Here is an 11,304-nt window from a genome sequence, read left to right on the forward strand (position 1 = left end):
GAGAGAGAGCACTGGGTGTCAGCTTTTATACCTCCCAGTAACGCAACAGTATGCAGTGCCTTCGTTCAGGACCGTCTGTGCCCCCCCCCCTCTCCCCCCAAATCTGTCATTTTGTGTGCCAGATTATGTCCCGTGGGGCAGCGGCGGCGCTGCATTAACCCCACTGTGATTGCCGGTTGTGCCGATGAAACGCCTTTAAAGGCCAGTGTTGGAGGGACTGGGGGGGGGGATGAGCCGGTGTGGCCGGAGTGCGGGGAGACGGGGAGGGATTTTAAACAAGGGAGCCCTTCCTCCTGAGCTGTGACAAATGGAGAGAGATTGGGAGAAGGATTGGAAAGGAGAAAGACGGGACAGATGGAAGCGTGTCACCTTGAGGGAAGAGGCAGGAGGGTCTGGTGGCAGTGCCAACAGCACTCTTCTAAGAACTTGAATATCGGTAGCATAATGTAGGTAAAATAGGACTCGAAAAGCCCATCCTCAGATGCTCCATTACAATCATACTGATATTTTATCATCATCATCATCATATTTTCTTACGTATTTCATGAATATATGGGTAGACAGAAACCTTTTTAAGATGGAAGTTTTTACATAGTTGAGTGTAATAAATTGTCATAGAACAGACTGCAGTTTGGCTATGATGTATGATATATGAACTTTTCCCTGGATAGCGCAAATTTGCGCTAAATTTGCGCTGTATAAAAATGTAATGTTATGCCTTAGATAGATTTAGCCAGTTAATATGCCAGTAAATCAACACAGGAAAGGCTGAAATCAATCTATGATCAAATTCGACAAGTTCTAAAAAAATATGCACATCAAATGGCACATCACATAAATGATTAATGCAAATACAAGACCGTAAATGAAGTGTGAATAGAATCCACATTAAAGAATTGCAGGGAAATGCATAGCTAATGTAGAAAGACGGGCGCCTGAAGACTTTTAAAGGTAATGAGATTGCAATTTCCTGTTGCTGGCAGGCAATCTAAAGAAATTGGGTGACACATTTCTTACTTAAATTCTGCAAAGGACTACAGATCATTGCAGACAACGTCTAGTCTTACACTAACACAGGGTCATTAGCTGCATGGGGGAAGGAAAAAACCCATTCCATGTTGCCAGGTTTCCCTTTATCGACTTTTGGATTCTTTTGTATTTTACCCAGCATTCTCTGAACACAAACAGTAAACAAGCTACACAATGAAGACCAAATAGCCCTAGAAACAGGAACACACTACTGTATACCTTACACTGTATACTTGACCCAGTTTGTATCGTCCTTGTTCTTAGTTTTCATGAAATGATCATTGAAATACCTGAAATCAACTCATTTGTTATAAGTGAAATGTTGTAATTCTCTTAATCTTTCAAATATGGTTTTCATATTATTCGAAAGCTTGATATCTTGAGAAGAAAGATCAGTGAGATTTCCAGTCTACAATTATTTTGTGGGTAACCAAAGCAAAAGACCAACGACATCTTAACGATCTTTATTCAATTACAGTGGCTGTTCTTCTGCTCTGTTTCAATATGCCAACAGGGATGATTTGTCATTGGTTGAGGGTTTAGGATAAGAGGTTCATCCGGAAAAAAAAAAAAACAAATAGTAAACTGCCAACTGGCTTCTTACAACTAAACAATAACTCTAAAAAATGTTCTTCTATGCTAAACCGATTAGCATGAATTATGGGAGGGGGGAATACAATAAAATGCCAGTTGGCTTTTCGATCCTGGAACTCGGTGCAAATTCAGCGACAGTTCAGCCAAATTGGCTGGAAAGCCCAACCTGGCAACCCTGATACTGACAGGCAGACAGACATACATACAGAGCCATGTGCAATACCCTTGGGATGGGAGTAATGGACCAAAATAGCATGCACCAAGCCTTGTACAGTTTCTAGTGCACTCCATCACAATGCCATAGCAGAAACACCGACTCAGGCTGTGAGAAATACATGCAGTGCAATATGTAAAGTTCTTTGTACTTTCACACACACACACACACACACACACACACACACACGCACTCTATAACTGATACACACACAGAAGCAAATGTAACTCATGCATTAATTCATTGAACCGCAGGTGAGTTGAACAGAATCTAAGACATCCAGTATACGCGCGCACACACAGACACACACGGATAAGCAGCGAGGAGCTGCAGTGTGGGCCGTGCTGCTGTGTGATTTTCACATCCCGGGATTTTAGCAGGATTTCTCACAGCATTTCACCAGCCCCAGACCATGTAATGCAGCAGAAAACAGAATGAGAAATAATCCCCTTCCCTGGAAAGCCGTGCTTTTGTGGGAATACATCACAATTACAATTCTCTGCTGGGCTCAACGTCGTGGGGGAATACGGCCCTGCAACAATGAAGAATTAGGTTATGCTGTGGGCATAATACCCTGAAACAATGCTGCATGGGGGAAACTGGCACACGGGAACATAACTCTGCAACACTGCAGTATTGGATTATGCGCGGTGTAGCAACTGGGCCCCATCCCTATAACTGGGTTATGTAGGTGCTGAATAGGAATACAATGGCATCTTAATTCTAGATCCGGTGTGTTTAGGGGGGGCAAGAGACAGAGAAGGTCCATCGACCCTCTTTTATATATTTTAGACTTTCATCCTGTTTCCCATTGTCTTGTATTTTTCCTGTCTATATTCCTCATTATCAGCTCTCTCTCTCTCTGCCATTGACCCATCCTTATTCTCTCCACCAATAATTAATATTCCCTGTTGGCCCTATCTCCCCCCCTCTAACACCACCCTGCAACACACTCCAAACAAATAGGTTAAAATTAGCAAAGCAATTAAGGAGAGACAATTGATGCAAAAGTGTGCAGAAATCATACAAACACACACGCACACACACACACACACACACACACACACACCTATCAGCTTCTGCTCTTGTATCATGTGGGTCAGCTGTGTAGAGGAAGATGGATGGGAAGTGGGTTGGGGAGTGGGGGTGGGATTCTGGTGCAGATTATAAAGATGATCCTAGTAACAAATCAACTGTGACAACTTAAATCAGATGTCCCTGAAGGTTTCAAGCAAGTTTTGTTGTTGAGACAGTATGGAGTGAGCTTTTCTCTGGATGAGGTAAAAAACAAGTTTGCTGTGGGAAACTGTGCCGTGGGAGCTGTTGCTGGAATGTAACCTAGAAGAGAGGAAAAACTCAAACTGCATGACTGTATGGTAGCTTAGCATGCGTGTATGATACCATCTGGCACTGCTCCCTTAAGACTGACCTTTGGGGTCATCACCTATGACTCCATCCGAGGAAAGGCAGAGGTGTCATGATGTGACTTTAATTATTGCTGTCACCTGCTCATTAAGTGGACTGATGTGGTTATACCCCTATTAGGCAGTCAAATATCTTAATTAAGTTAAGCTTGGTAATGAAATAGTAAATTGTTTCATTTGTTTGAGGAAATAACAGAGGTGCTGTTCTATATGAGCTTCCAGCGGTTTTTTACTCTGGACTCAACAATATGCATCAGCTACATACTAATCACCTATAGTAAACATGTATATAGTAATCTTTTCCACCCAAGATTTCCAGGAAAATGTTTCTGCTCTACACAACTAAACAGTAAACATACCACACAACTAAAACACAGAAAACTGACTTCAAGACGTCACAGTACAAATACACATATAGACACCTCATCATGCACAACATGTATGTGCAGTATTCATCAGAAAGTTTCATAAGCAGATGGTAGCACACCTTACCTCCTTCTACAAGCCACAGAATATTGTTCATTTGTGTAATATTTTCTGTGAAAATACCATTTCTGTTGTTTCTGTTTCTGTAAAATAAACAGACTTTACAGATTTTAATCATTTTACTTTTGTGTCATGTGTCATATTCTGAGTCTCGGTTTACCTGCAACAGAACAATGTATCATGTCTGTTATTGTGGAAGTTGTTAAAGATGCGCTGAAGGATCTGAATGAAGTATCACAACAAAATGTAGTCTGGCAGCACCATCCTTCAGATGAAATCCTAAAGTGGCGCTATCTCATGGCCATAGAAGATGGCTTCAGGGAACAGAACGATCAGTGGATTGTACGAGGTGTAATCTCTCAGGTTGCTCGGAGGCTGACCCTGGATCAGCGCGAGTAGCGAGAACACGGCTTGTGCAACCTGCCCCTGAGCGCACAGATTCCCAGGACACAGGAGCAGATGCGTGGGGCTTGCTGCTGGTCTAATGCCGCCACCACGATCCCTCAGGTCGGGGGAGTAATTGACGGCACCCTCATCCCGGTGTCAGTCCCCATCATGAGCGAGTGGCTGTACATCTCCCCGGAGGGCCATGGAGCGCTCGGCATTCAAGTGATCGCCAAACACTGGAGGCTCATTGCAGATGTTGTAGCAAAGTGGACAGGGAGCAACTACAATTCCTTTGGGTTGTCAACTTCAGCCTTGGGCCAGGCTGGGCAGGGCCAGGCGACAAAGTTAGCCACCACCTTGACTTTCGGTGGGAATTTCACAACCTCACACAACTATTAGCTCACTGATACCATAACAGGCAATGGGTCTAGAAAAAGCCCCTCTCTTCCTCTGGCATGAGAGATTGTAATGTGCATTGTCCACCTCTAGTCTTGCTTGTTTTCTCTTTTATCTTTTCAACCCTCCTCTTTGCAAGGATGGTGAAATCCTGCCTTTTCTCCACACTTTGTTTCATGGCCCAGAACTGGGGGCATACCCAGAATCTCCACTATCTCTTGACTTTTATTTTTTTTGTAACAGTACATTTTCATTTGGTGAACAATGGCTTTTTTGTAGTTTTTTTTTCCTACCACTTGAAGCAGAATCTCCGGCTAAGTTTTACTGAACATATGTTTGCGTTTTTTTTTCTTCGTCGGTTTCCCTTGCTGCGTCGCCTTTGATGTGTTCTAATGAATGCTGGTTCCCAAGCATATTTAAGTGTTTTTGGACTCTTTGCCATTTTAATTGGATGACATCATTATTGGGGAGGCAATGAACCCTTTCCCTCTATCAGTGTGTTTCAGTTTTCATGAATATTTCATATTTTAAAGGGTTTTTGTCCCCCAACTCCCGCCAAACAGTCCACAGAGCAGAAATCTCCCACCCACCCATTGGTCCACGGGGAATGGAACCACCTGCAAACAAACTTTGTGTAGTTTGCCAAAGTAAACCTTTTTGTCAGAGATATAATTAGCTAGCACCTTCTCTGACTGAAGACAGGTCACAGCAGCCTCCCCTGTTCTTGTTTTTTTCCAAGAACTTTTCAAAAACATAGATTTCAACAGTTGCCAACAAGCCAATATGACATTGCCTGGTCTATCAAATTGTGGAAATTCAATGATTCTTTCACTGTTTGAAAACAAAGAATGGTTTCTCTCCTGAGGTATTAGCAATGGGAATTATGGACACAATGGCTCCTGTGTGTACCTGTGAAACACGCTTTGGTCATTTAATCAGGTGCGTGCGTGGTGTTTCTCAGAAAATGTAGTCTTTTTTGGGGACCATTTAGTTGTTCCTGATGAGCACTGTCAGGCGGGTAGATCACAGATGTTTCTAGAAAGAATACTCAGTCAGGAATATTCACATAGCTTCTAATTATTATCAAGCAACTGGGCTGGGCCGCTGCTGCAGAATTACACACAGAGCTGTGACTAGGCTGTGTGTTCCATGTACGGGTCAGTCTTTGTCAGCCCATTTACCTCATCCTTTGTTACTTCACATGCACCAGTAGAGTCTGCTCCGTTTATTTCTGGTTGACTTGAAGCTGTTTCATTCACTGATGAAACCAGGGGTACGGGCTCTTCATCTTAAGTGTCTCTCTCCAAGCGGAACTGAGGAGGTGTTCGAGATGTGGAAGGAAATGGCTCCAGCGCAGGTCTATCACTTACATTCACCCACCATTTATCTCTTCTTCTGCTAAGCATTTCCAGTCAGCAACATGTTGTCTCTGAACTAGTCTGTAGTCAGTATAAGATGGCTCCATTTTGTATTTAGCCAAGTAAGACATGTCTTGTGAATACTACCCACTAATGAAATCAGCTGTTTTTACAATAAAAGTACCTAACCTACTTGTATGCAAATATGTCAACCAGCCTGTTAGCAACTGAAGTAATGTGGTGCCTTATAGCATTTTAGTATGCTGCTGTTTATGCTGTGATTTCCTGATATAAGGATAAGTATACAGCTAAAGCAATCTATGGTAATTTCACACCATGTGACTCAGCCAGTTTCTCATACACAAGCAGTATGTTGCATAGCGTGAAGCTATGCAACATACACTGTATGGCTAAAAGTATGTTGACACCCCTCCTAATAATTGAGTTCAGGTGTTTCAGCCACACCGATTGTTAATAGGTGCATAAAATCAAGCGCATAGCCATGCAATCTCCATAGACAAACCTTGGAAGTAGAACAGGTCGTACTGGAGAGCTCAGTGGCTTTAAACGTGGCACTGTCATAGATGCCATCTTTGCCACAAGTCAGTTTGTGAAATTTCTGCCCTGCTAGATCTACCCCGGTCAACTGTAAGTGCTATTATTGTGGAAGTGTCTAGGAGCAACAACAGCTCAGCCATGAAGCGGTAGACCACGCAAACTTACAGAGCAGGGCTGCCGAGTGCTGAATTGCGTAGCACGTAAAAACCGCCTATCCTCTGTTGAATCACTCACTACAGAGTTCCAAACTGTCTCTGGCTGCAACATCAGCACAAGAACTGTGCGTTGGGAGCTTCATGAAATGGGTTTCCATGTCTGAGCAGCTGTACACAAGCCCAACATCACTATGCACAATGCCAAGCGATGGCTGGAGTGGTGCAAAGCATGCTGCCACTGGACTCTAGAGCTGGACTCTCTGGAGTGATGAATCACACTTCACTATCTGACAGTCTGATGGATGAATCTGGGTTTGGCGGATGCCAGGAGACCGCTACCTACCGGAATGCACAGTGCCTACTGTAAAGTTTGGTGGAGGAGGGATAATGGTCTGGGGCTGTTTTTCAGGGTTTTGGTTAGGCTCCCTAGTTCCAGTGAAGGGTAACATTAATGCTAAAGCATACAAAGACATTTTAGACAATTGTATGCTTCCAACTTTGTGGCCACAGTTTGGGGAAGGCCCTTCCTTGTTCCAGCATGACTGTGCCCCTATGCACAAAGCAACGTTCATAAAGACATGGTTTGACGAGTTTGGTGTGGAGGAACTTCAGTGGCCTGCACAAAGCCCTGACCTTAACCCCACTGAATACCTTTGGGATGAATTAGAACACCGATTGCGAGCCAGGCCTTCTCGTCCAACACCATTGCTTGACCTCACAAATGCTCTTTTGGCTGAATGGGCACAAATCAAATTCCCACAGACACACTCCCAAATCTTGTAGAAAGCCTTCCCAGAAGAGTGGAGGCTGTCATAGCTGCAAAAGGGGGGGGGGGGGGCAACTCTATATTAATGCTCATGGCTTTGGAATGGGATGTCCAATAAACCCATATAAGTGTGATGGTCAGGTGTCCACATACTTTTGGCCATATAGTGTAGTGTCTCACAAAAATGAGCAGAACAGAAGAGCAAAGGTTCAAAAAAGTAATAATTTATCTTAAAAACCAACCAACAAAAGAACCAGCCTGAGAAAACAGTCACCAAAAATAAAATGAGCCACACACCTGTATTTAATAGGCCTCTGATTAGACAGGTGTGGCTTGTTATCCAATTGGCTGATACCCAGACAAATTACAAACCTACAAACAATTATCAGGCTTTGGATGCAACTGATAAAATCAGATCTGTTATTGGTCAGTTTGAATCTGATTGATGACAAAGGGCCCATGACCATTTAATATTAGAAGGTCAATGAACAATGAACGTGGTTTCTAGGAAAGGTGAAGGCTCTCCTTCACACATATTAAATGCTCTTATGGATAATCAAGTAATTGATAAGTTGCACTCATTTTTATTTGTGAGTATCATCTTGCCTGCTAGCTAGTAATGTTAGAATCATGAATAGATTCACTAGTAGTTTTTGAAATGTTCTAAGATAGAGGAGTGCAGCCTGCCAAAATGCCTGCCATTCAACCACTCACATCTGCTACAGAATAGCCGGCTGCTATGGCTACCGCACAGCCACTACAAAGCCTCATTACTCAAAGGCAGAAGAAAGGATAGGAAGGAAGCACATGGAGGACATGGCCATGTACCTTTTGTGCTGTCTGAAAAGACAGGAGAAAGCCTTGCAGGTATGGGGACCTGGAAAATGAGGACCATATCCTATTTGCCAAATCATTAGTCCCAGCCCTCTCAGGGGGTCATTAAAGACAAGGCTGACTTGAAAACATTTATCACAATAGCGATCAATATCTGGGACAGAGGGAGGCCTTAGGTCTTCACCTCCACAAAGCCCTGTATTACAGCCCCTATCACTTATGCAGCTGAGCAGCAGTGCAGTGCTCATATTATAGGTGTCCACCCCCACAAAAGCCCGACCTTGAGCGAGACTTCTGCCCCAGGACACTATGGGAACTCCTATGTCTGGCTTCCAACAACACGATTACAGGTTTGCACCACTATAAAGCCCTGGAGACAGGCAGGTAGAAAAGTTGGACATGACCACCTATGCTACACCAGTGATTTTTCCATGTTTTTACATGCTTCAAAGTAATTGAACATATGTTTTTGATGCATACATGCTACTTACAATCAGTTATTTAAAAAAAGCCAGTGTTACATTTTTACATTAAAATTCATGCTGTTGCCTAATGCACAAGCAAATTAGAAATCAGTGGATGGAAGCACTAAGACATAACTCACCTTAAAGTAATTCCAGTCTTTCCCTTTAGTTCAATTTGTTTTGCATAATTAGTTCAGCAGTGAGGTTGTGTTTTTTTGTTTTTGTACCTCAGCCGTTACATACCTCTGTGTAACAATAAATTCTACACAGTCACTAGAGTGGTAAAAAAAAAACTCACACTTCTGAACAGCAAACTTTGTGGTGACTGAATCATTACCATAGTTGAATATGTCAAAACCCAAAGGATACAGTATCAATTTTAGCTATGTAGCTGACTGGATGTATATTGTTAGTAAAGTATTCATTTATAACTCCTCTCTTTCAGAACTTGAGTAAAACTCTCTGCCCAATTCTTTGCTACTGACAGTGATCATATGAGGTAAATAAAGAAGGTACATGTCTACGATACTTGTTTATGTAGGGTGGTTATTCACATTATAACCAAAGCTTATAACATAATGTCACAAGAAGGATATGCGGGTGATTTGAGCCACAGCCTTGAGAGGACTGCCAGGTTCAGGTGCTGGAACACTATCCAAACAAGTTTTTACTTTTTTTTTCTTTAGTTGCATTAGATAGTTGTTTGTGCTTTGTTTTGTATCTTAAGGGCTCTCATTTTTGTGATATATAAATTGCATGCAGCTACTACTGTGAGGCACAAGTGCTCCTCGTTTTTTTCTCATGATGTTGTTTAACCGCCCAGCTCCTGTTTCTATGGTGCAGCTGACCAGAGTGAGGCTGTCACTAAGGGAGGATTTAAGGGATATATGGCTACTTAAGTAACATGGTTGGGGTTTTCACACTTCTGCGGATGAATATTTCAGGTGAATGCTATTTCCATGTCTTTCAGTTTGCAATGTTCTTTGTTTTCCACCAGGGTGGCACCTGGGGGGGGGGGGGGGGGGGTTGTTGACCTCTGTCAGGCAGCTGTGCCTTTATAGAAAACTAACCCTGTACAATCTGACTGCTTCTGTAAAGCAGTGTGTTAATTGGAAGGTTCCAGCTGGAACTAATATGGACTGCATGGTGCAGTTCCAATATCGATCGCTTAGTCATTTAATTGGCTGTGTCATAAACATTCCACAGTAAGTAAATAAATAAATAAAACCCAATGATTGCAGTCTAAAAGACATTTTAGTTGAAACCCCCACTATGCAAGCTTCAGTGAACTGTAATGCATGGTACTCTAAATCCGATATGAAAATATGCACGTGGCAGTGATACAACAATGCAAAAATTTTGAATTTCTGCCAAAGTAGTCAAGCTGCTATTGGAATAAATAAATAAAGCACAGGCATTTTATACACAGCCAGGGATGTTAACAAGTATCTGGGTATTTGGTTTCTTAGTAATGGCTGTCTACCTAACCCTTAATGAACCATACATGTTTTAAGTAAAAAATATACCCATGTATCTTTTAGATTAAGACATTTCTATGTTTATGTATTTATATATTTTTGAATTTCAGGTTAAAATCTGAATAAGAGCCTAGAGCTTGAGCCTTCAGGTGTCACAGAGGTGTCTCCTACATTTCAGTATGATTAGCGGAGACTGTCCATCTTGCGCTCAGTGCCAGGCTAGATTCTGAACCTAAACTCAGCCAAGCTCTTTCTAATATCTGCTCAGTTCATCTCAATGAGGCCTTAGACAAGACAGACAAAGTAATGAAAACAAGGGGAGTGGAAAAATAGTCTGTTCAGCCTCTCTCCTTAAACCCCACAGAGAGTCAATGGGGAAAAACATGACACCCGCTGAACTGGTTAAGCCACTGAGGAGGGTTGCTCTGGTGCTGGTCGATGGAATTTGTGCAGCACTGGGAGGAATTTTGGCAGCGCCTGTGGTGTACTGCAATCCCGCTGGGGAGGTGCTCTTCATTAAGATAGGATCCTGCTCCTTCCCCTCGGCTCTCTAGCAAGAATTACAGAATCCACTGTAAAAGATGCTCAAGTCAGAAAGAAAAACTCCTTAAATCACCCAAAAGGAGCTGTTTAAATGCTTTTCAGTGATGCTGCTCTGATTATCACTGTCTGAATGCCATTACGGCCAAACATGCACACCACCTGTGCTGTGTTGAGGAATCGCTGCAGACTCTGACGAGAGAAGGCTGCCACACAGCGTAAGATTTGGCCAGTGGGCGCTAACTGTTCAAAGTTCATTCTAAATTCTGAGAACACTCTGAGAGACGCTTTCCCCGTGCTGTAGGGGCTGTATGAATTTGAGTGGATGCCAGTCAGCCTTTGCTGTTCTCCTGTGACTCTCTCAATGCTGCTGCAGTGCCCTCTGGTCGGTTAAGTAGATAACTTGTTTCTGATTTATTTGGATGCTGCCTGCCTGCAGCATCTGGAAGCAAATCTAGCAGCTGTCAATCACTTACTACTCCAACCAGGACGCAGCAGTTTGAGCCTGCCCCTTTGAGCTGTGAGATACAAACATGGATGCATTAGGTGTCCTACAGTGGCTGCCCTCCCAATAGGCAACTGGAAGGCCATCCCAGTTCTGGCAGCAGGAACACCCATGGA

Source organism: Megalops cyprinoides, chromosome 6 (assembly GCF_013368585.1).
Source record: "Megalops cyprinoides isolate fMegCyp1 chromosome 6, fMegCyp1.pri, whole genome shotgun sequence".
Taxonomy (NCBI): Eukaryota; Metazoa; Chordata; class Actinopteri; order Elopiformes; family Megalopidae; genus Megalops; species Megalops cyprinoides.